The following is a 25,520-nucleotide window of genomic DNA, read 5'->3' as shown; positions in this document are numbered from 1 at the left end:
GCCGCACCAACATAATAGAGATACAGAAACACCGTGGCCCCTTTCTTTGAGATAACTCTGCACTATTGCGATCTGCAAATGCCACTTCCAGCTTAGCTGTGCAGAAGAGGAACAACAAGAAGAAGAAATATCTCGGAATATGTCCGTCAGGCCCCTTCCCTTGAGCTAAATCTGCAAATATCTCGGAAACGATGCCAGCTATGGGAAAATGTTAAGAGACCTTTTTTGTAGAGAATTAAGTTTCCTACTTTTTATGTTCTATGATATTTTTTGATCAGATGCGTAGTTCTCGAGATATATCAAGATATTTAAAAGTTCCGAAGCCGCACCAACATAATAGAGACACAGAAACAACGTGGCCCCTTTCTTTGAGATAACTCTGCACTATTGCGCGCTGCAAATGCCACTTCCAGCTTAGCTGTGCAGAAGAAGAACAACAAGAAGAAGAAATATCTCGAAATATGTCCGTCAGGCCCCTTCCCTTGAGATAAATCTGCAAATATCTCGGAAACGAAGCGAGCTATGGCAAAATGTTAAGAGACCTTTTTTGTAGAGAATTAAGTTTCCTACTTTTTATGTTCTATGATATTTTTTGATCAGATGCGTAGTTCTCGAGATATATCAAGATATTTAAAAGCTCCGAAGCTGCACCAACATAATAGAGGTACAGAAACACCGTGGCCCCTTTCTTTGAGATAACTCTGCACTATTGCGAGCTGCAAATGCCACTTCCAGCTTAGCTGTGCAGAAGAAGAACAACAAGAATAAGAAATATTTCGAAATATGTCCGTCAGGCACCTTCCCTTGAGATAAATCTGCAAATATCTCGGAAACGAAGCGAGCTACGGCAAAATGTTGAGAGACCTTTTTTGTAGAAAATTAGGTTTCCTACTTTTTATGTTCTATGATATTTTTCGATCAGAGGCGTAGTTCTCGAGATATATCAAGATATGTAAAAGTTCCGAAGCCGCACCAACATAATAGAGATACAGAAACACCGTGGCCCCTTTCTTTGAGATAACTCTGCACTATTGCGAGCTGCAAATGCCACTTCCAGCTTAGCTGTGCAGAAGAAGAACAACAAGAAGAAGAAATATCTCGAAATATATCCGTCAGGCCCCTTCCCTTGAGATAAATCTGTAAATATCTCGGAAACGAAGCGAGCTATGGCAAAATGTTAAGAGACCTTTTTTGTAGAGAATTAAGTTTCCTACTTTTTATGTTCTATGATATTTTTCGATCAGAGGCGTAGTTCTCCAGATATATCAAGATATTTAAAAGTTCCGAAGCCGCACCAACATAATAGAGATACAGAAACACCGTGGCCCCTCTCTTTGAGATAACTCTGCACGATTGCGAGCTGGAAATGCCACTTCCAGTTTAGCTGTGCAGAAGAAGAACAACAAGAAGAAGAAATATCTCGAAATATGTCCGTCAGGACCCTTCCCTTGAGATAAATCTGCAAATATCTCGGAAACGAAGCGAGCTATGGCAAAATGTTAAGAGACCTTTTTTGTAGAGAATTATGTTTCCTACAATTTAGGTTCTCTGATATTTTTTGATCAGAAGCGTAGTTTTCGAGATATATCGAGATATTTAAAAGTTCCGAAGCCGCACCAACATAATAGAGATACAGAAACACCGTGGCCCCTTTCTTTGAGATAACTCTGCACTATTGCGATCTGCAAATGCCACTTCCAGCTTAGCTGTGCAGAAGAGGAACAACAAGAAGAAGAAATATCTCGGAATATGTCCGTCAGGCCCCTTCCCTTGAGCTAAATCTGCAAATATCTCGGAAACGATGCCAGCTATGGGAAAATGTTAAGAGACCTTTTTTGTAGAGAATTAAGTTTCCTACTTTTTATGTTCTATGATATTTTTTGATCAGATGCGTAGTTCTCGAGATATATCAAGATATTTAAAAGTTCCGAAGCCGCACCAACATAATAGAGACACAGAAACAACGTGGCCCCTTTCTTTGAGATAACTCTGCACTATTGCGCGCTGCAAATGCCACTTCCAGCTTAGCTGTGCAGAAGAAGAACAACAAGAAGAAGAAATATCTCGAAATATGTCCGTCAGGCCCCTTCCCTTGAGATAAATCTGCAAATATCTCGGAAACGAAGCGAGCTATGGCAAAATGTTAAGAGACCTTTTTTGTAGAGAATTAAGTTTCCTACTTTTTATGTTCTATGATATTTTTTGATCAGATGCGTAGTTCTCGAGATATATCAAGATATTTAAAAGCTCCGAAGCTGCACCAACATAATAGAGGTACAGAAACACCGTGGCCCCTTTCTTTGAGATAACTCTGCACTATTGCGAGCTGCAAATGCCACTTCCAGCTTAGCTGTGCAGAAGAAGAACAACAAGAATAAGAAATATTTCGAAATATGTCCGTCAGGCACCTTCCCTTGAGATAAATCTGCAAATATCTCGGAAACGAAGCGAGCTACGGCAAAATGTTGAGAGACCTTTTTTGTAGAAAATTAGGTTTCCTACTTTTTATGTTCTATGATATTTTTCGATCAGAGGCGTAGTTCTCGAGATATATCAAGATATGTAAAAGTTCCGAAGCCGCACCAACATAATAGAGATACAGAAACACCGTGGCCCCTTTCTTTGAGATAACTCTGCACGATTGCGAGCTGGAAATGCCACTTCCAGTTTAGCTGTGCAGAAGAAGAACAACAAGAAGAAGAAATATCTCGAAATATGTCCGTCAGGCCCCTTCCCTTGAGATAAATCTGCAAATATCTCGGAAACGAAGAGAGCTATGGCAAAATGTTAAGAGACGTTTTTTGTAGAGAATTAAGTTTCCTACTTTTCATGTTCTATGATATTTTTTGATCAGATGCGTAGTTCTCGAGATATATCAAGATATTTAAAAGTTCCGAAGCCGCACCAACATAATAGAGATACAGAAACACCGTGGCCCCTTTCGTTGAGATAACTCTGCACTAGTGCGAGCCGCAAATGCCACTTCCAGCTTAGCTGTGCAGAAGAAGAACAACAAGAAGAAGAAATATCTCGAAATATGTCCGACAGGCCCCTTCCCTTGAGATAAATCTGCAAATATCTCGGAAACGAAGCGAGCTATGGCGAAATGTTAAGAGACCTTTTTTGTAGAGAATCAAGTTTCCTACGTTTTATCTTCTATGATATTTTTTGATCAGATGCGTAGTTCTCGAGATATATCAAGATATTTAAAAGTTCCGAAGCCGCACCAACATAATAGAGATACAGAAATACCGTGGCCCCTCTCTTTGAGATAACTCTGCACTATTGCGAGCTGCAAATGCCACTTCCAGCTTAGCTGTGCAGAAGAAGAACAACAAGAAGAAGAAACATCTCGAAATATGTCCGTCAGGCCCCTTCCCTTGAGATAAATCTGCAAATATCTCGGAAACGAAGCGAGCTATGGCAAAATGTTTAGAGACCTTTCTTGTAGAGAATTAAGTTTCCCACTTTTTATGTAGTATGATATTTTTTGATCAGATGCGTAGTTCTCGAGATATATCAAGATATTTAAAAGTTCCGAAGCCGCACCAACATAATAGAGATACAGAAACACCGTGGCCCCTTTCTTTGAGATAACTCTGCACTATTGCGCGCTGCAAATGCCACTTCCAGCTTAGCTGTGCAGAAGAAGAACAACAAGAAGAAGAAATATCTCGAAATATGTCCGTCAGGCCCCTTCCCTTGAGATAAATCTGCAAATATCTCGAAAACGAAGCGAGCTATCGCAAAATGTTAAGAGACCTTTTTTGTAGAGAATTATGTTTCCTACAACTTATGTTCTATGATATTTTTTGATCAGAAGCGTAGTTTTCGAGATATATCGAGATATTTAAAAGTTCCGAAGCCGCACCAACATAATAGAGATACAGAAACACCGTGGCCCCTTTCTTTGAGATAACTCTGCACTAGTGCGAGCTGCAAATGCCACTTCCAGCTGAGCTGTGCAGAAGAAGAACAACAAGAAGAAGAAATATCTCGAAATATGTCCGTCAGGCCCCTTCCCTTGAGATAAATCTGCAAATATCTCGGAAACGAAGCGAGCTATGGCAAAATGTTAAGAGACCTTTTTTGTAGAGAATTATGTTTCCTACAATTTATGTTCTATGATATTTTTTGATCAGAAGCGTAGTTTTCGAGATATATCGAGATATTTAAAAGTTCCGAAGCCCCACCAACATAATAGAGATACAGAAACACCGTGGCCCCTTTCTTTGAGATAACTCTGCACTAGTGCGAGCCGCAAATGCCACTTCCAGCTTAGCTGTGCAGAAGAAGAGCAACAAGAAGAAGAAATATCTCGAAATATGTCCGACAGGCCCCTTCCCTTGAGATAAATCTGCAAATATCTCGGAAACGATGCGAGCTATGGCGAAATGTTAGGAGACCTTTTTTGTAGAGAATTAAGTTTCCTACTTTTTATCTTCTATGATATTTTTTGATCAGATGCGTAGTTATCGAGATAGATCAAGATACTTAAAAGTTCCGAAGCCGCACCAACATAATAGAGATACAGAACCACCGTGGCCCCTCTCTTTGAGATAACTCTGCACTATTGCGAGCTGCAAATGCCACTTCCAGCTTAGCTGTGCAGAAGAAGAACAACAAGAAGAAGAAATATCTCGAAATATGTCCGTCAGGCCCCTTCCCTTGAGATAAATCTGCAAATATCTCGGAAACGAAGCGAGCTATGGCAAAATGTTTAGAGACCTTTCTTGTAGAGAATTAAGTTTCCTACTTTTTATGTAGTATGATATTTTTTGATCAGATGCGTAGTTCTCGAGATATATCAAGATATTTAAAAGTTCCGAAGCCGCACCAACATAATAGAGATACAGAAACACCGTGGCCCCTTTCTTTGAGATAACTCTGCACTATTGCGCGCTGCAAGTGCCACTTCCAGCTTAGCTGTGCAGAAGAAGAACAACAACAAGAAGAAATATCTCGAAATATGTCCGTCAGGCCACTTCCCTTGAGATAAATCTGCAAATATCTCGGAAACGAAGCGAGCTATGGCAAAATGTTAAGAGACCTTTTTTGTAGAGAATTAAGTTTTCTACTTTTTATGTTCGATGATATTTTTTGATCAGACGCGTAGTTCTCGAGATATATCAAGATATTTAAAAGTTCCGAAGCCGCACCAACATAATAGAGATACAGAAACACCGTGGCCCCTTTCTTTGAGATAACTCTGCACTATTGCGAGCTGCAAATGCCACTTCCAGCTTAGCTGTGCAGAGGAAGAACAACAAGAAGAAGAAATATCTCGAAATATGTCCGTCAGGCCAGTTCCTTTGAGCTGAATCTGCAAATATCTCGGAAACGAAGCGAGCTATGGCAAAATGTTAAGAGCCGTTTTTTGTAGAGAATTATGTTTCCTACAATTTATGTTCTATGATATTTTTTGATCAGAAGCGTAGTTTTCGAGATATATCGAGATATTTAAAAGTTCCGAGGACGCACCAACATAATAGAGATACAGAAACACCGTGGCCCCTTTCTTTGAGATAACTGTGCACCAGTGCGAGCCGCAAATGCCACTTTCAGCTTAGCTGTGCAGAAGAAGAACAACAAGAAGAAGAAATATCTCGAAATATGTCCGTCAGGCCAGTTCCTTTGAGCTGAATCTGCAAATATCTCGGAAACGAAGCGAGCTATGGCAAAATGTTAAGAGACGTTTTTTATAGAGAATTATGTTTCCTACAATTTATATTCTATGATATTTTTTGATCAGATGCGTAGTTTTCGAGATATATCGAGATATTTAAAAGTTCCGAAGCCGCACCAACATAATAGGGATACAGAAACACCTTGGCCCCTTTCTTTGAGATAACTCTGCACTAGTGCGAGCCGCAAATGCCACTTCCAGCTTAGCTGTGCAGAAGAAGAACAACAAGAAGAAGAAATATCTCGAAATATGTCCGTCAGGCCCCTTCCCTTCAGATAAATCTGCAAATATCTCGGAAACGAAGCGAGCTATGGCGAAATGTTAAGAGACCTTTTTTGTAGAGAATTAAGTTTCCTACTTTTTATGTTCTATGATATTTTTTGATCAGATGCGTAGTTCTCGAGATATATCAAGATATTTAAAAGTTCCGAAGCCGCACCAACATAATAAGAGATACAGAAACACCGTGGCCCCTTTCTTTGAGATAACTCTGCACGATTGCGAGCTGTAAATGCCACTTCCAGCTTAGCTGTGCAGAAGAAGAACAACAAGAAGAAGAAATATCTCGAAATATGTCCGTCAGGCCCCTTCCCTTGAGATAAATCTGCAAATATCTCGGAAACGAAGCGAGCTATGGCGAAATGTTAAGAGACCTTTTTTGTAGAGAATTAAGTTTCCCACTTTTTATGTTCTATGATATTTTTTGATCAGATGCGTAGTTCTCGAGATATATCAAGATATTTAAAAGTTCCGAAGCCGCACCAACATAATAGAGATACAGAAACACCGTGGCCCCTTTCTTTGAGATAACTCTGCACTATTGCGAGCTGCAAATGCCACTTCCAGCTTAGCTGTGCAGAGGAAGAACAACAAGAAGAAGAAATATCTCGAAATATGTCCGTCAGGCCAGTTCCTTTGAGCTGAATCTGCAAATATCTCGGAAACGAAGCGAGCTATGGCAAAATGTTAAGAGACGTTTTTTGTAGAGAATTATGTTTCCTACAATTTATGTGCTATGATATTTTTTGATCAGAAGCGTAGTTTTCGAGATATATCGAGATATTTAAAAGTTCCGAAGCCGCACCAACATAATAGGGATACAGAAACACCGTGGCCCCTTTCTTTGAGATAACTCTGCACGATTGCGAGCTGTAAATGCCACTTCCAGCTTAGCTGTGCAGAAGAAGAACAACAAGAAGAAGAAATATCTCGAAATATGTCCGTCAGGCCAGTTCCTTTGAGCTGAATCTGCAAATATCTCGGAAACGAAGCGAGCTATGGCAAAATGTTAAGAGACGTTTTTTGTAGAGAATTATGTTTCCTACAATTCATGTTCTATGATATTTTTTGATCAGAAGCGTAGTTTTCGAGATATATCGAGATATTTAAAAGTTCCGAAGCCGCACCAACATAATAGGGATACAGAAACACCGTGGCCCCTTTCTTTGAGATAACTCTGCACTAGTGCGAGCCGCAAATGCCACTTCCAGCTTAGCTGTGCAGAAGAAGAACAACAAGAAGAAGAAATATCTCGAAATATGTCCGTCAGGCCCCTTCCCTTGAGATAAATCTGCAAATATCTCGGAAACGAAGCGAGCTATGGCAAAATGTTAAGAGACCTTTTTTGTAGAGAATTAAGTTTCCTACTTTTTATGTTCTATGGTATTTTTTGTTCAGATGCGTAGTTCTCGAGATATATCAAGATATTTAAAAGTTCCGAAGCCGCACCAACATAATAGAGATACAGAAACACCGTGGCCCCTTTCTTTGAAATAACTCTGCACTATTGCGAGCTGCAAATGCCACTTCCAGCTTAGCTGTGCAGAGGAAGAACAACAAGAAGAAGAAATATCTCGAAATATGTCCGACACGCCAGTTCCTTTGAGCTGAATCTGCAAATATCTCGGAAACGAAGCGAGCTATGGCAAAATGTTAAGAGACGTTTTTTGTAGAGAATTATGTTTCCTACAATTTATGTTCTATGATATTTTTTGATCAGAAGCGTAGTTTTCGAGATATATCGAGATATTTAAAAGTTCCGAAGCCGCACCAACATAATAGGGATACAGAAACACCGTGGCCCCTTTCTTTGAGATAACTCTGCACTAGTGCGAGCCGCAAATGCCACTTCCAGCTTAGCTGTGCAGAAGAAGAACAACAAGAAGAAGAAATATCTCGAAATATGTCCGTCAGGCCCCTTCCCTTGAGATAAATCTGCAAATATCTCGGAAACGAAGCGAGCTATGGCAAAATGTTAAGAGACCTTTTTTGTAGAGAATTAAGTTTCCTACTTTTTATGTTCTATGATATTTTTTGATCAGATGCGTAGTTCTCGAGATATATCAAGATATTTAAAAGTTCCGAAGCCGCACCAACATAATAGAGATACAGAAACACCGTGGCCCCTTTCTTTGAGATAACTCTGCACTATTGCGAGCTGTAAATGCCACTTCCAGCTTAGCTGTGCAGAAGAAGAACAACAAGAAGAAGAAATATCTCGAAATATGTCCGTCAGGCCCCTTCCCTTGAGATATATCTGCAAATATCTCGGAAACAAAGCGAGCTATGGCAAAATGTTAAGAGACCTTTTTTGTAGAGAATTCTGTTTCCTACAATTTATGTTCTATGATATTTTTTGATCAGAAGCGTAGTGTTCGAGATATATCGAGATATTTAAAAGTTCCGAAGCCGCACCAACATAATAGAGATACAGAAACACCGTGGCCCCTTTCTTTGAGATAACTCTGCACTAGTGCGAGCCGCAAATGCCACTTCCAGCTTAGCTGTGCAGAAGAAGAACAACAAGAAGAAGAAATATCTCGAAATATGTCCGTCAGGCCCCTTCCCTTGAGATAAATCTGCAAATATCTCGGAAACGAAGCGAGCTATGGCAAAATGTTAAGAGACCTTTTTTGTAGAGAATTAAGTTTGCTACTTTTTATGTTGTATGATATTTTTTGATGAGATGCGTAGTTCTCGAGATATATCAAGATATTTAAAAGTTCCGAAGCCGCACCAACATAATAGAGATACAGAAACACCGTGGCCCCTTTCTTTGAGATAACTCTGCACTATTGCGAGCTGCAAATGTCACTTCCAGCTTAGCTGTGCAGAGGAAGAACAACAAGAAGAAGAAATATCTCGAAATATGTCCGTCAGGCCAGTTCCTTTGAGCTGAATCTGCAAATATCTCGGAAACGAAGCGAGCTATGGCAAAATGTTAAGAGACGTTTTTTGTAGAGAATTATGTTTCCTACAATTTATGTTCTATGATATTTTTTGATCAGAAGCGTAGTTTTCGAGATATATCGATATATTTAAAAGTTCCGAAGCCGCACCAACATAATAGGGATACAGAAACACCGTGGCCCCTTTCTTTGAGATAACTCTGCACTAGTGCGAGCCGCAAATGCCACTTCCAGCTTAGCTGTGCAGAAGAAGAACAACAAGAAGAAGAAATATCTCGAAATATGTCCGTCAGGCCCCTTCCCTTGAGATAAATCTGCAAATATCTCGGAAACGAAGCGAGCTATGGCAAAATGATAAGAGACCTTTTTTGTAGAGAATTCTGTTTCCTACAATTTATGTTCTATGATATTTTTTGATCAGAAGCGTAGTTTTCGAGATACATCGAGATATTTAAAAGTTCCGAAGCCGCACCAACATAATAGAGATACAGAAACACCGTGGCCCCTTTCTTTGAGATAACTGTGCACCAGTGCGAGCCGCAAATGCCACTTTCAGCTTAGCTGTGCAGAAGAAGAACAACAAGAAGAAGAAATATCTCGAAATATGTCCGTCAGGCCCCTTCCCTTGAGATATATCTGCAAATATCTCGGAAACGAAGCGAGCTATGGCAAAATGTTAAGAGACCTTTTTTGCAGAGAATTCTGTTTCCTACAATTTATGTTCTATGATATTTTTTGATCAGAAGCGTAGTTTTCGAGATATATCGAGATATTTAAAAGTTCCGAAGCCGCACCAACATAATAGAGATACAGAAACACCGTGGCCCCTTTCTTTGAGATAACTCTGCACTAGTGCGAGCCGCAAATGCCACTTCCAGCTTAGCTGTGCAGAAGAAGAACAACAAGAAGAAGAAATATCTCGAAATATGTCCGTCAGGCCCCTTCCCTTGAGATAAATCTGCAAATATCTCGGAAACGAAGCGAGCTATGGCAAAATGTTAAGAGACCTTTTTTGTAGAGAATTAAGTTTCCTACTTTTTATGTTCTATGATATTTTTTGATCAGATGCGTAGTTCTCGAGATATATCAAGATATTTAAAAGTTCCGAAGCCGCACCAACATAATAGAAATACAGAAACACCGTGGCCCCTTTCTTTGAGATAACTCTGCACTATTGCGAGCTGCAAATGCCACTTCCAGCTTAGCTGTGCAGAGGAAGAACAACAAGAAGAAGAAATATCTCGAAATATGTCCGTCAGGCCAGTTCCTTTGAGCTGAATCTGCAAATATCTCGGAAACGAAGCGAGCTATGGCAAAATGTTAAGAGACGTTTTTTATAGAGAATTATGTTTCCTACAATTTATATTCTATGATATTTTTTGATCAGAAGCGTAGTTTTCGAGATATATCTAGATATTTAAAAGTTCCGAAGCCGCACCAACATAATAGGGATACAGAAACACCTTGGCCCCTTTCTTTGAGATAACTCTGCACTAGTGCGAGCCGCAAATGCCACTTCCAGCTTAGCTGTGCAGAAGAAGAACAACAAGAAGAAGAAATATCTCGAAATATGTCCGTCAGGCCCCTTCCCTTCAGATAAATCTGCAAATATCTCGGAAACGAAGCGAGCTATGGCGAAATGTTAAGAGACCTTTTTTGTAGAGAATTAAGTTTCCTACTTTTTATGTTCTATGATATTTTTTGATCAGATGCGTAGTTCTCGAGATATATCAAGATATTTAAAAGTTCCGAAGCCGCACCAACATAATAAGAGATACAGAAACACCGTGGCCCCTTTCTTTGAGATAACTCTGCACGATTGCGAGCTGTAAATGCCACTTCCAGCTTAGCTGTGCAGAAGAAGAACAACAAGAAGAAGAAATATCTCGAAATATGTCCGTCAGGCCCCTTCCCTTGAGATAAATCTGCAAATATCTCGGAAACGAAGCGAGCTATGGCGAAATGTTAAGAGACCTTTTTTGTAGAGAATTAAGTTTCCCACTTTTTATGTTCTATGATATTTTTTGATCAGATGCGTAGTTCTCGAGATATATCAAGATATTTAAAAGTTCCGAAGCCGCACCAACATAATAGAGATACAGAAACACCGTGGCCCCTTTCTTTGAGATAACTCTGCACTATTGCGAGCTGCAAATGCCACTTCCAGCTTAGCTGTGCAGAGGAAGAACAACAAGAAGAAGAAATATCTCGAAATATGTCCGTCAGGCCAGTTCCTTTGAGCTGAATCTGCAAATATCTCGGAAACGAAGCGAGCTATGGCAAAATGTTAAGAGACGTTTTTTGTAGAGAATTATGTTTCCTACAATTTATGTTCTATGATATTTTTTGATCAGAAGCGTAGTTTTCGAGATATATCGAGATATTTAAAAGTTCCGAAGCCGCACCAACATAATAGGGATACAGAAACACCGTGGCCCCTTTCTTTGAGATAACTCTGCACGATTGCGAGCTGTAAATGCCACTTCCAGCTTAGCTGTGCAGAAGAAGAACAACAAGAAGAAGAAATATCTCGAAATATGTCCGTCAGGCCAGTTCCTTTGAGCTGAATCTGCAAATATCTCGGAAACGAAGCGAGCTATGGCAAAATGTTAAGAGACGTTTTTTGTAGAGAATTATGTTTCCTACAATTCATGTTCTATGATATTTTTTGATCAGAAGCGTAGTTTTCGAGATATATCGAGATATTTAAAAGTTCCGAAGCCGCACCAACATAATAGGGATACAGAAACACCGTGGCCCCTTTCTTTGAGATAACTCTGCACTAGTGCGAGCCGCAAATGCCACTTCCAGCTTAGCTGTGCAGAAGAAGAACAACAAGAAGAAGAAATATCTCGAAATATGTCCGTCAGGCCCCTTCCCTTGAGATAAATCTGCAAATATCTCGGAAACGAAGCGAGCTATGGCAAAATGTTAAGAGACCTTTTTTGTAGAGAATTAAGTTTCCTACTTTTTATGTTCTATGGTATTTTTTGTTGAGATGCGTAGTTCTCGAGATATATCAAGATATTTAAAAGTTCCGAAGCCGCACCAACATAATAGAGATACAGAAACACCGTGGCCCCTTTCTTTGAAATAACTCTGCACTATTGCGAGCTGCAAATGCCACTTCCAGCTTAGCTGTGCAGAGGAAGAACAACAAGAAGAAGAAATATCTCGAAATATGTCCGACACGCCAGTTCCTTTGAGCTGAATCTGCAAATATCTCGGAAACGAAGCGAGCTATGGCAAAATGTTAAGAGACGTTTTTTGTAGAGAATTATATTTCCTACAATTTATGTTCTATGATATTTTTTGATCAGAAGCGTAGTTTTCGAGATATATCGAGATATTTAAAAGTTCCGAAGCCGCACCAACATAATAGGGATACAGAAACACCGTGGCCCCTTTCTTTGAGATAACTCTGCACTAGTGCGAGCCGCAAATGCCACTTCCAGCTTAGCTGTGCAGAAGAAGAACAACAAGAAGAAGAAATATCTCGAAATATGTCCGTCAGGCCCCTTCCCTTGAGATAAATCTGCAAATATCTCGGAAACGAAGCGAGCTATGGCAAAATGTTAAGAGACCTTTTTTGTAGAGAATTAAGTTTCCTACTTTTTATGTTCTATGATATTTTTTGATCAGATGCGTAGTTCTCGAGATATATCAAGATATTTAAAAGTTCCGAAGCCGCACCAACATAATAGAGATACAGAAACACCGTGGCCCCTTTCTTTGAGATAACTCTGCACTATTGCGAGCTGTAAATGCCACTTCCAGCTTAGCTGTGCAGAAGAAGAACAACAAGAAGAAGAAATATCTCGAAATATGTCCGTCAGGCCCCTTCCCTTGAGATATATCTGCAAATATCTCGGAAACGAAGCGAGCTATGGCAAAATGTTAAGAGACCTTTTTTGTAGACAATTCTGTTTCCTACAATTTATGTTCTATGATATTTTTTGATCAGAAGCGTAGTGTTCGAGATATATCGAGATATTTAAAAGTTCCGAAGCCGCACCAACATAATAGAGATACAGAAACACCGTGGCCCCTTTCTTTGAGATAACTCTGCACTAGTGCGAGCCGCAAATGCCACTTCCAGCTTAGCTGTGCAGAAGAAGAACAACAAGAAGAAGAAATATCTCGAAATATGTCCGTCAGGCCCCTTCCCTTGAGATAAATCTGCAAATATCTCGGAAACGAAGCGAGCTATGGCAAAATGTTAAGAGACCTTTTTTGTAGAGAATTAAGTTTGCTACTTTTTATGTTCTATGATATTTTTTGATGAGATGCGTAGTTCTCGAGATATATCAAGATATTTAAAAGTTCCGAAGCCGCACCAACATAATAGAGATACAGAAACACCGTGGCCCCTTTCTTTGAGATAACTCTGCACTATTGCGAGCTGCAAATGTCACTTCCAGCTTAGCTGTGCAGAGGAAGAACAACAAGAAGAAGAAATATCTCGAAATATGTCCGTCAGGCCAGTTCCTTTGAGCTGAATCTGCAAATATCTCGGAAACGAAGCGAGCTATGGCAAAATGTTAAGAGACGTTTTTTGTAGAGAATTATGTTTCCTACAATTTATGTTCTATGATATTTTTTGATCAGAAGCGTAGTTTTCGAGATATATCGATATATTTAAAAGTTCCGAAGCCGCACCAACATAATAGGGATACAGAAACACCGTGGCCCCTTTCTTTGAGATAACTCTGCACTAGTGCGAGCCGCAAATGCCACTTCCAGCTTAGCTGTGCAGAAGAAGAACAACAAGAAGAAGAAATATCTCGAAATATGTCCGTCAGGCCCCTTCCCTTGAGATAAATCTGCAAATATCTCGGACACGAAGCGAGCTATGGCAAAATGATAAGAGACCTTTTTTGTAGAGAATTCTGTTTCCTACAATTTATGTTCTATGATATTTTTTGATCAGAAGCGTAGTTTTCGAGATACATCGAGATATTTAAAAGTTCCGAAGCCGCACCAACATAATAGAGATACAGAAACACCGTGGCCCCTTTCTTTGAGATAACTCTGCACTAGTGCGAGCCGCAAATGCCACTTCCAGCTTAGCTGTGCAGAAGAAGAACAACAAGAAGAAGAAATATCTCGAAATATGTCCGTCAGGCCCCTTCCCTTGAGATAAATCTGCAAATATCTCGGAAACGAAGCGAGCTATGGCAAAATGTTAAGAGACCTTTTTTGTAGAGAATTAAGTTTCCTACTTTTTATGTTCTATGATATTTTTTGATCAGATGCGTAGTTCTCGAGATATATCAAGATATTTAAAAGTTCCGAAGCCGCACCAACATAATAGAGATACAGAAACACCGTGGCCCCTTTCTTTGAGATAACTCTGCACTATTGCGAGCTGCAAATGTCACTTCCAGCTTAGCCGTGCAGAGGAAGAACAACAAGAAGAAGAAATATCTCGAAATATGTCCGTCAGGCCAGTTCCTTTGAGCTGAATCTGCAAATATCTCGGAAACGAAGCGAGCTATGGCAAAATGTTAAGAGACGTTTTTTGTAGAGAATTATGTTTCCTACAATTTATGTTCTATCATATTTTTTGATCAGAAGCGTAGTTTTTGAGATATATCGAGATATTTAAAAGTTCCGAAGCCGCACCAACATAATAGAGATACAGAAACACCGTGGCCCCTTTCTTTGAGATAACTCTGCACTATTGCGCGCTGCAAATGCCACTTCCAGCTTAGCTGTGCAGAAGAAGAACAACAAGAAGAAGAAATATCTCGAAATATGTCCGTCAGGCCCCTTCCCTTGAGATAAATCTGCAAATATCTCGGAAACGAAGCGAGCTATGGCAAAATGTTAAGAGACCGTTTTTGTAGAGAATTAAGTTTCCTACTTTTTATGTTCTATGATATTTTTTGTTCAGATGCGTAGTTCTCGAGATATATCAAGATATTTAAAAGTTCCGAAGCCGCACCAACATAATAGAGATACAGAAACACCGTGGCCCCTTTCTTTGAGATAACTCTGCACTATTGCGAGCTGCAAATGCCACTTCCAGCTTAGCTGTGCAGAAGAAGAACAACAAGAAGAAGAAATATCTCGAAATATGTCCATCAGGACCCTTCCCTTGAGATAAATCTGCAAATATCTCGGAAACGAAGCGAGCTATGGCAAAATGTTAAGAGACCTTTTTTGTAGAGAATAATGTTTCCTACAATTTACGTTCTATGACATTTTTTGATCAGAAGCGTAGTTTTCGAGATATATCGAGATATTCAAAAGTTCCGAAGCCGCACCAACATAATAGGGATACAGAAACACCGTGGCCCCTTTCTTTGAGATAACTCTGCACTAGTGCGAGCCGCAAATGCCACTTCCAGCTTAGCTGTGCAGAAGAAGAACAACAAGAAGAAGAAATATCTCGAAATATGTCCGTCAGGCCCCTTCCCTTGAGATAAATCTGCAAATATCTCGGAAACGAAGCGAGCTATGGCAAAATGTTAAGAGACCTTTTTTGTAGAGAATTAAGTTTCCTACTTTTTATGTTCTATGATATTTTTTGATCAGAAGCGTAGTTTTCGAGATATATCGAGATATTTAAAAGTTCCGAAGCCGGACCAACATAATAGAGATACAGAAACACCGTGGCCCCTTTCTTTGAGATAACTCTGCACTAGTGCGAGCCGCAAATGCCACTTCCAGCTTAGCTGTGCAGAAGAAGAACAACAAGAAGAAGAAATATCTCGAAATATGTCCGTCAGGCCCCTTCCCTTGAGATAAATCTGCAAATATCTCGGGAACGAAGCGAGCTATGGCAAAATGTTAAGAGACCTTTTTTGTAGAGAATTAAGTTTCCTACTTTTTATGTTCTATGATATTTTTTGATCAGATGCGTAGTTCTCGAGATATATCAAGATATTTAAAAGTTCCGAAGCCGCACCAACATAATAGAGATACAGAAACACCGTGGCCCCTTTCTTTGAGATAACTCTGCACTATTGCGCGCTGCAAATGCCACTTCCAGCTTAGCTGTGCAGAAGAAGAACAACAAGAAGAAGAAATATCTCGAAATATGTCCGACAGGCCCCTTCCCTTGAGATAAATCTGCAAATATCTCGGAAACGAAGCGAGCTATGGCGAAATGTTAAGAGACCTTTTTTGTAGAGAATTAAGTTTCCTACTTTTTATCTTCTATGATATTTTTTGATCAGATGCGTAGTTCTCGAGATATATCAAGATATTTAAAAGTTCCGAAGCCGCACCAACATAATAGAGATACAGAAACACCGTGGCCCCTTTCTTTGAGATAACTCTGCACTATTGCGCGCTGCAAATGCCACTTCCAGCTTAGCTGTGCAGAAAAAGAACAACAAGAAGAAGAAATATCTCGAAATATGTCCGTCAGGCCCCTTCCCTTGAGATAAATCTGCAAATATCTCGGAAACGAAGCGAGCTATGGCAAAATATTAAGAGACCTTTTTTGTAGAGAATAATGTTTCCTACAATTTACGTTCTATGATATTTTTTGATCAGAAGCGTAGTTTTCGAGATATATCGAGATATTTAAAAGTTCCGAAGCCGCACCAACATAATAGAGATACAGAAACACCGTGGCCCCTTTCTTTGAGATAACTCTGCACTATTGCGACCTGCAAATGCCACTTCCAGCTCAGCTGTGCAGAAGAAGAACAACAAGAAGAAGAAATATCTCGAAATATGTCCGTCAGGCCCCTTCCCTTGAGATAAATCTGCAAATATCTCGGAAACGAAGCGAGCTATGGCAAAATGTTAAGAGACCGTTTTTGTAGAGAATTAAGTTTCCTACTTTTTATGTTCTATGATATTTTTTGATCAGATGCGTAGTTCTCGAGATATATCAAGATATTTAAAAGTTCCGAAGCCGCACCAACATAATAGAGATACAGAAACACCGTGGCCCCTTTCTTTGAGATAACTCTGCACTAGTGCGAGCCGCAAATGCCACTTCCAGCTTAGCTGTGCAGAAGAAGAACAACAAGAAGAAGAAATATCTCGAAATATGTCCGTCAGGCCCCTTCCCTTGAGATAAATCTGCAAATATCTCGGGAACGAAGCGAGCGATGGCAAAATGTTGAGAGACCTTTTTTGTAGAGAATTAAGTTTCCTACTTTTTATGTTCTATGATATTTTTTGATGAGATGCGTAGTTCTCGAGATATATCAAGATATTTAAAAGTTCCGAAGCCGCACCAACATAATAGAGATACAGAAACATCGTGGCCCCTTTCTTTGAGATAACTCTGCACTATTGCGAGCTGCAAATGCCACTTCCAGCTTAGCTGTGCAGAGGAAGAACAACAAGAAGAAGAAGTATCTCGAAATATGTCCGTCAGGCCCCTTCCCTTGAGATAAATCTGCAAATATCTCGGAAACGAAGCGAGCTATGGCGAAATGTTAAGAGACCTTTTTTGTAGAGAATTAAGTTTCCTACTTTTTATCTTCTATGATATTTTTTGATCAGATGCGTAGTTCTCGAGATATATCAAGATATTTAAAAGTTCCGAAGCCGCACCAACATAATAGAGATACAGAAACACCGTGGCCCCTTTCTTTGAGATAACTCTGCACTATTGCGCGCTGCAAATGCCACTTCCAGCTTAGCTGTGCAGAAAAAGAACAACAAGAAGAAGAAATATCTCGAAATATGTCCGTCAGTCCCCTTCCCTTGAGATAAATCTGCAAATATCTCGGAAACGAAGCGAGCTATGGCAAAATGTTAAGAGACCTTTTTTGTAGAGAATAATGTTTCCTACAATTTACGTTCTATGATATTTTTTGATCAGAAGCGTAGTTTTCGAGATATATCGAGATATTTAAAAGTTCCGAAGCCGCACCAACATATTAGAGATACAGAAACACCGTGGCCCCTTTCTTTGAGATAACTCTGCACTATTGCGACCTGCAAATGCCACTTCCAGCTCAGCTGTGCAGAAGAAGAACAACAAGAAGAAGAAATATCTCGAAATATGTCCGTCAGGCCCCTTCCCTTGAGATAAATCTGCAAATATCTCGGAAACGAAGCGAGCTATGGCAAAATGTTAAGAGACCGTTTTTGTAGAGAATTAAGTTTCCTACTTTTTATGTTCTATGATATTTTTTGATCAGATGCGTAGTTCTCGAGATATATCAAGATATTTAAAAGTTCCGAAGCCGCACCAACATAATAGAGATACAGAAACACCGTGGCCCCTTTCTTTGAGATAACTCTGCACTATTGCGAACTGCAAATGCCACTTCCAGCTTAGCTGTGCAGAAGAAGAACAACAAGAAGAAGAAATATCTCGAAATATGTCCATCAGGACCCTTCCCTTGAGATAAATCTGCAAATATCTCGGAAACGAAGCGAGCTATGGCAAAATGTTAAGACACCTTTTTTGTAGAGAATAATGTTTCCTACAATTTACGTTCTATGACATTTTTTGATCAGAAGCGTAGTTTTCGAGATATATCGAGATATTTAAAAGTTCCGAAGCCGCACCAACATAATAGAGATACAGAAACACCGTGGCCCCTTTCTTTGAGATAACTCTGCACTATTGCGACCTGCAAATGCCACTTCCAGCTCAGCTGTGCAGAAGAAGAACAACAAGAAGAAGAAATATCTCGAAATATGTCCGTCAGGCCCCTTCCCTTGAGATAAATCTGCAAATATCTCGGAAACGAAGCGAGCTATGGCAAAATGTTAAGAGACCTTTTTTGTAGAGAATTAAGTTTCCTACTTTTTATGTTCTATGATATTTTTTGATCAGAAGCGTAGTTTTCGAGATATATCGAGATATTTAAAAGTTCCGAAGCCGGACCAACATAATAGAGATACAGAAACACCGTGGCCCCTTTCTTTGAGATAACTCTGCACTAGTGCGAGCCGCAAATGCCACTTCCAGCTTAGCTGTGCAGAGGAAGAACAACAAGAAGAAGAAGTATCTCGAAATATGTCCGTCAGGCCCGTTCCTTTGAGCTGAATCTGCAAATATCTCGGAAACGAAGCGAGCTATGGCAAAATGTTAAGAGACGTTTTTTGGAGTGAATTATGTTTTCTACAATTTATGTTCTATGATATTTTTTGATCAGAAGCGTAGTTTTCGAGATATATCGAGATATTTAAAAGTTCCGAAGCCGCACCAACATAATAGAGATACAGAAACACCGTGGCTCCTTTCTTTGAGATAACTCTGCACTAGTGCGAGCCGCAAATGCCACTTCCAGCTTAGCTGTGCAGAAGAAGAACAACAAGAAGAAGAAATATCTCGAAATATGTCCGTCAGGCCCCTTCCCTTGAGATAAATCTGCAAATATCTCGGGAACGAAGCGAGCTATGGCAAAATGTTAAGAGACCTTTTTTGTAGAGAATTAAGTTTCCTACTTTTTATGTTCTATGATATTTTTTGATGAGATGCGTAGTTCTCGAGATATATCAAGATATTTAAAAGTTCCGAAGCCGCACCAACATAATAGAGATACAGAAACATCGTGGCCCCTTTCTTTGAGATAACTCTGCACTATTGCGAGCTGCAAATGCCACTTCCAGCTTAGCTGTGCAGAGGAAGAACAACAAGAAGAAGAAGTATCTCGAAATATGTCCGTCAGGCCCGTTCCTTTGAGCTGAATCTGCAAATATCTCGGAAACGAAGCGAGCTATGGCAAAATGTTAAGAGACGTTTTTTGTAGTGAATTATGTTTCCGACAATTTATGTTCTATGATATTTTTTGATCAGAAGCGTAGTTTTCGAGATATATCGAGATATTTAAAAGTTCCGAAGCCGCACCAACATAATAGAGATACAGAAACACCGTGGCCCCTTTCTTTGAGATAACTCTGCACTATTGCGACCTGCAAATGCCACTTCCAGCTCAGCTGTGCAGAAGAAGAACAACAAGAAGAAGAAATATCTCGAAATATGTCCGTCAGGCCCCTTCCCTTGAGATATATCCGCAAATATCTCGGAAACGAAGCGAGCTATGGCAAAATGTTAAGAGACCTTTTTTGTAGACAATTATGTTTCCTACAATTTATGTTCTATGATATTTTTTGATCAGAAGCGTAGTTTTCGAGATATATCGAGATATTTAAAAGTTCCGAAGCCGCACCAACATAATAGAGATACAGAAACACCGTGGCCCCTTTCTTTGAGATAACTCTGCACTAGTGAGAGCCGCAAATGCCACTTCCAGCTTAGCTGTGCAGAAGAAGAACAACAAGAAGAAGAAATATCTCGAAATATGTCCGTCAGGCCCCTTCCCTTGAGATAAATCTGCAAATATCTCGGAAACGAAGCGAGCTATGGGAAAATGTTAAGAGACCTTTTTTGTAGAGAATTAAGTTTCCTACTTTTTATGTTCTATGATATTTTTTGATCAGAAGCGTAGTTTTCGAGATATATCGAGATATTTAAAAGTTCCGAAGCCGCACCAACATAATAGAGATACAGAAACACCGTGGCCCCTTTCTTTGAGATAACTCTGCACTAGTGCGAGCTGCAAATGCCACTTCCAGCTTAGCTGTGCAGAAGAAGAACAACAAGAAGAAGAAATATCTCGAAATATGTCCGTCAGGCCCCTTCCCTTGAGATAAATCTGCACATATCTCGGAAACGAAGCGAGCTATGGCAAAATGTTAAGAGACCTTTTTTGTAGAGAATTAAGTTTCCTAGTTTTTATGTTCTATGATATTTTTTGATCAGAAGCGTAGTTTTCGAGATATATCGAGATATTTAAAAGTTCCGAAGCCGCACCAACATAATAGAGATACAGAAACACCGTGGCCCCTTTCTTTGAGATAACTCTGCGCTAGTGCGAGCTGCAAATGCCACTTCCAGCTTAGCTGTGCAGAAGAAGAACAACAAGAAGAAGAAATATCTCGAAATATGTCCGTCAGGCCCCTTCCCTTGAGATAAATCTGCAAATATCTCGGAAACGAAGCGAGCTATGGCAAAATGTTAAGAGACCTTTTTTGTAGAGAATTAAGTTTCCGACTTTTTATGTTCTATGATATTTTTTGATCAGATGCGTAGTTCTCGAGATATATCAAGATATTTAAAAGTTCCGAAGCCGCACCAACATAATAGAGATACAGAAACACCGTGGCCCCTTTCTTTGAGATAACTCTGCACTATTGCGAGCTGGAAATGCCACTTCCAGTTTAGCTGTGCAGAAGAAGAACAACAAGAAGAAGAAATATCTCGAAATATGTCCGTTAGGCCCCTTCCCTTGCGATAAATCTGCAAATATCTCGGAAACAAAGCGAGCTATGGCAAAATGTTAAGAGACCTTTTTTGTAGAGAATTAAGTTTCCTACTTTTTATGTTCTATGATATTTTTTGATCAGATGCGTAGTTCTCGAGATATATCAAGATATTTAAAAGTTCCGAAGCCGAACCAACATAATAGAGATACAGAAACACCGTGGCCCCTTTCTTTCAGATAACTCTGCACTATTGCGAGCTGCAAAAGCCACTTCCAGCTTAGCTGTGCAGAGGAAGAACAACAAGAAGAAGAAGTATCTCGAAATATGTCCGTCAGGCCCGTTCCTTTGAGCTGAATCTGCAAATATCTCGGAAACGAAGCGAGCTATGGCAAAATGTTAAGATACGTTTTTTGTAGAGAATTATGTTTCCTACAATTTATGTTCTATGATATTTTTTGATCAGAAGCGTAGTTTTCGAGATATATCGAGATATTTAAAAGTTCCGAAGCCGCACCAACATAATAGAGATACAGAAACACCGTGGCCCCTTTCTTTGAGATAACTCTGCACTAGTGCGAGCCGCAAATGCCACTTCCAGCTTAGCTGTGCAGAAGAAGAACAACAAGAAGAAGAAATATCTCGAAATATGTCCGTCAGGCCCCTTCCCTTGAGATAAATCTGCAAATATCTCGGAAACGAAGCGAGCTATGGCAAAATGTTAAGAGACCTTTTTTGTAGAGAATTATGTTTCCTACAATTTATGTTCTATGATATTTTTTGATAAGAAGCGTAGTTTTCGAGATATATCGAGATATTTAAAATTTCCGAAGCCGCACCAACATAATAGAGATACAGAAACACCGTGGCCCCTTTCTTTGAGATAACTCTGCACTATTGCGACCTGCAAATGCCACTTCCAGCTCAGCTGTGCAGAAGAAGAACAACAAGAAGAAGAAATATCTCGAAATATGTCCGTCAGGCCCCTTCCCTTGAGATAAATCTGCAAATATCTCGGAAACGAAGCGAGCTATGGCAAAATGTTAAGAGAGCTTTTTTGTAGAGAATTAAGTTTCCGACTTTTTATGTTCTATGATATTTTTTGATCAGATGCGTAGTTCTCGAGATATATCAAGATATTTAAAAGTTCCGAAGCCGCACCAACATAATAGAGATACAGAAACACCGTGGCCCCTTTCTTTGAGATAACTCTGCACTAGTGCGAGCCGCAAATGCCACTTCCAGCTTAGCTGTGCAGAAGAAGAACAACAAGAAGAAGAAATATCTCGAAATATGTCCGTCAGGCCCCTTCCCTTGAGATAAATCTGCAAATATCTCGGAAACGAAGCGAGCTATGGCAAAATGTTAAGAGACCTTTTTTGTAGAGAATTAAGTTTCCTACTTTTTATGTTCTATGATATTTTTCGATCAGAGGCGTAGTTCTCGAGATATATCAAGATATTTAAAAGTTCCGAAGCCGCACCAACATAATAGAGATACAGAAACACCATGGCCCCTTTCTTTGAGATAACTCTGCACGATTGCGAGCTGGAAATGCCACTTCCAGTTTAGCTGTGCAGAAGAAGAACAACAAGAAGAAGAAATATCTCGAAATATGTCCATCAGGACCCTTCCCTTGAGATAAATCTGCAAATATCTCGGAAACGAAGCGAGCTATGGCAAAATGTTAAGAGACCTTTTTTGTAAAGAATTATGTTTCCTACAATTTATGTTCTATGATACTTTTTGATCAGAAGCGTAGTTTTCGAGATATATCGAGATATTTAAAAGTTCCGAAGCCGCACCAACATAATAGAGATACAGAAACACCGTGGCCCCTTTCTTTGGGATAACTCTGCACTATTGCGAGCTGCAAATGCCACTTCCAGCTTAGCTGTGCAGAAGAAGAACAACAAGAAGAAGAAATATCTCGAAATATGTCCATCAGGACCCTTCCCTTGATATAAATCTGCAAATATCTCGGAAACGAAGCGAGCTATGGCAAAATGTTAAGAGACCTTTTTTGTAAAGAATTATGTTTCCTACAATTTATGTTCTATGATATCTTTTGATCAGAAGCGTAGTTTTCGAGATATATCAAGATATTTAAAAGTTCCGAAGCCGCACCAACATAATAGAGATACAGAAACACCGTGGCCCCTTTCTTTGAGATAACTCTGCACTATTGCGAGCTGCAAATGCCACTTCCAGCTTAGCTGTGCAGAAGAAGAACAACAAGAAGAAGAAATATCTCGAAATATGTCCGTCAGGCCCCTTCCCTTGAGATAAATATGCAAATATCTCGGAAAGGAAGCGAGCTATGGCAAAATGTTAAGAGACCTTTTTTGTAGAGAATTAAGTTTCCTACCTTTTATGTTCTATGATATTTTTTGATCAGATGCGTAATTCTCGAGATATATCGAGATATTTAAAAGTTCCGAAGCCGCACCAACATAATAGAGATAAAGAAACACCGTGGCCCCTTTCTTTGAGATAACTCTGCACTATTGCGAGCTGCAAATGCCACTTCCAGCTTAGCTGTGCAGAAGAAGAACAACAAGAAGAAGAAATATCTCGAAATATGTCCGTCAGGCCACTTCCCTTGAGATAAATCTGCAAATATCTCGGAAACGAAGCGAGCTATGGCAAAATGTTAAGAGACCTTTTTTGTAGAGAATTAAGTTTCCTACTTTTTATGTTCCATGATATTTTTTGATCAGATGCGTAGTTCTCGAGATATATCAAGATATTTAAAAGTTCCGAAGCTGCACCAACATAATAGAGGTACAGAAACACCGTGGCCTCTTTCTTTGAGATAACACTGCACTATTGCGAGCTGCAAATGCCACTTCGAGCTTAGCTGTGCAGAAGAAGAACAACAAGAAGAAGAAATATCTCGAAATATGTCCGTCAGACCCCTTCCCTTGAGATAAATCTGCAAATATCTCGGAAACGAAGCGAGCTATGGCAAAATGTTAAGAGACCTTTTTTGTAGACAATTAAGTTTCCTACTTTTTATGTTCTATGATATTTTTTGATCAGATGCGTAGTTCTCGAGATATATCAAGATATTTAAAAGTTCCGAAGCCGCACCAACATAATAGAGATACAGAAACACCGTGGCCCCTTTCTTTGAGATAACTCTGCACTATTGCGAGCTGGAAATGCCACTTCCAGTTTAGCTGTGCAGAAGAAGAACAACAAGAAGAAGAAATATCTCGAAATATGTCCGTTAGGCCCCTTCCCTTGAGATAAATCTGCAAATATCTCGGAAACGAAGCGAGCTATGGCAAAATGTTAAGAGACCTTTTTTGTAGAGAATTATGTTTCCTACAATTTATGTTCTATGATATTTTTTGATCAGAAGCGTAGTTTTCGAGATATATCGAGATATTTAAAAGTTCCGAAGCCGCACCAACATAATAGAGATACAGAAACACCGTGGCCCCTTTCTTTGAGATAACTCTGCACTATTGCGAGCTGGAAATGCCACTTCCAGTTTAGCTGTGCAGAAGAAGAACAACAAGAAGAAGAAATATCTCGAAATATGTCCGTTAGGCCCCTTCCCTTGAGATAAATCTGCAAATATCTCGGAAACGAAGCGAGCTATGGCAAAATGTTAAGAGACCTTTTTTGTAGAGAATTAAGTTTCCTACTTTTTATGTTCTATGATATTTTTTGAGCAGAAGCGTAGTTTTCGAGATATATCGAGATATTTAAAAGTTCCGAAGCCGCACCAACATAATAGAGATAACGAAACACCGTGGCCCCTTTCTTTGAGATAACTCTGCACTATTGCGCGCTGCAAATGCCACTTCCAGCTTAGCTGTGCAGAAGAAGAACAACAAAAAGGAGAAATATCTCGAAATATGTCCGTCAGGCCCCTTCCCTTGAGATAAATATGCAAATATCTCGGAAACGAAGCGAGCTGTGGCAAAATGTTAAGAGACCGTTGTGGTAGAGAATTAAGTTTCCTACTTTTTATGTTCTATGATATTTTTTGATACAGAAACACCGTGGCCCCTTTCTTTGAGATAACTCTGCACTATTGCGAGCTGCAAATGCCACTTCCAGCTTAGCTGTGCAGAAGAAGAACAACAAGAAGAAGAAATATCTCGAAATATGTCCGTCAGGCCCCTTCCCTTGAGATATATCTGCAAATATCTCGGAAACGAAGCGAGCTATGGCAAAATGTTAAGAGACCTTTTTTGTATAGAATTATGTTTCCTACGATTTAGGTTCTATGATATTTTTTGATCAGAAGCGTAGTTTTCGAGATATATCGAGATATTTAAAAGTTCCGAAGCCGCACCAACATAATAGAGATACAGAAACACCGTGGCCCCTTTCTTTGAGATAACTCTGCACTAGTGCGAGCCGCAAATGCCACTTCCAGCTTAGCTGTGCAGAAGAAGAACAACAAGAAGAAGAAATATCTCGAAATATGTCCGTCA

This window comes from Osmia lignaria, unplaced genomic scaffold (assembly GCF_051020975.1).
Source record: "Osmia lignaria lignaria isolate PbOS001 unplaced genomic scaffold, iyOsmLign1 scaffold0002, whole genome shotgun sequence".
Classification (NCBI taxonomy): domain Eukaryota; kingdom Metazoa; phylum Arthropoda; class Insecta; order Hymenoptera; family Megachilidae; genus Osmia; species Osmia lignaria.
This window is presented reverse-complemented; position numbering follows the sequence as displayed.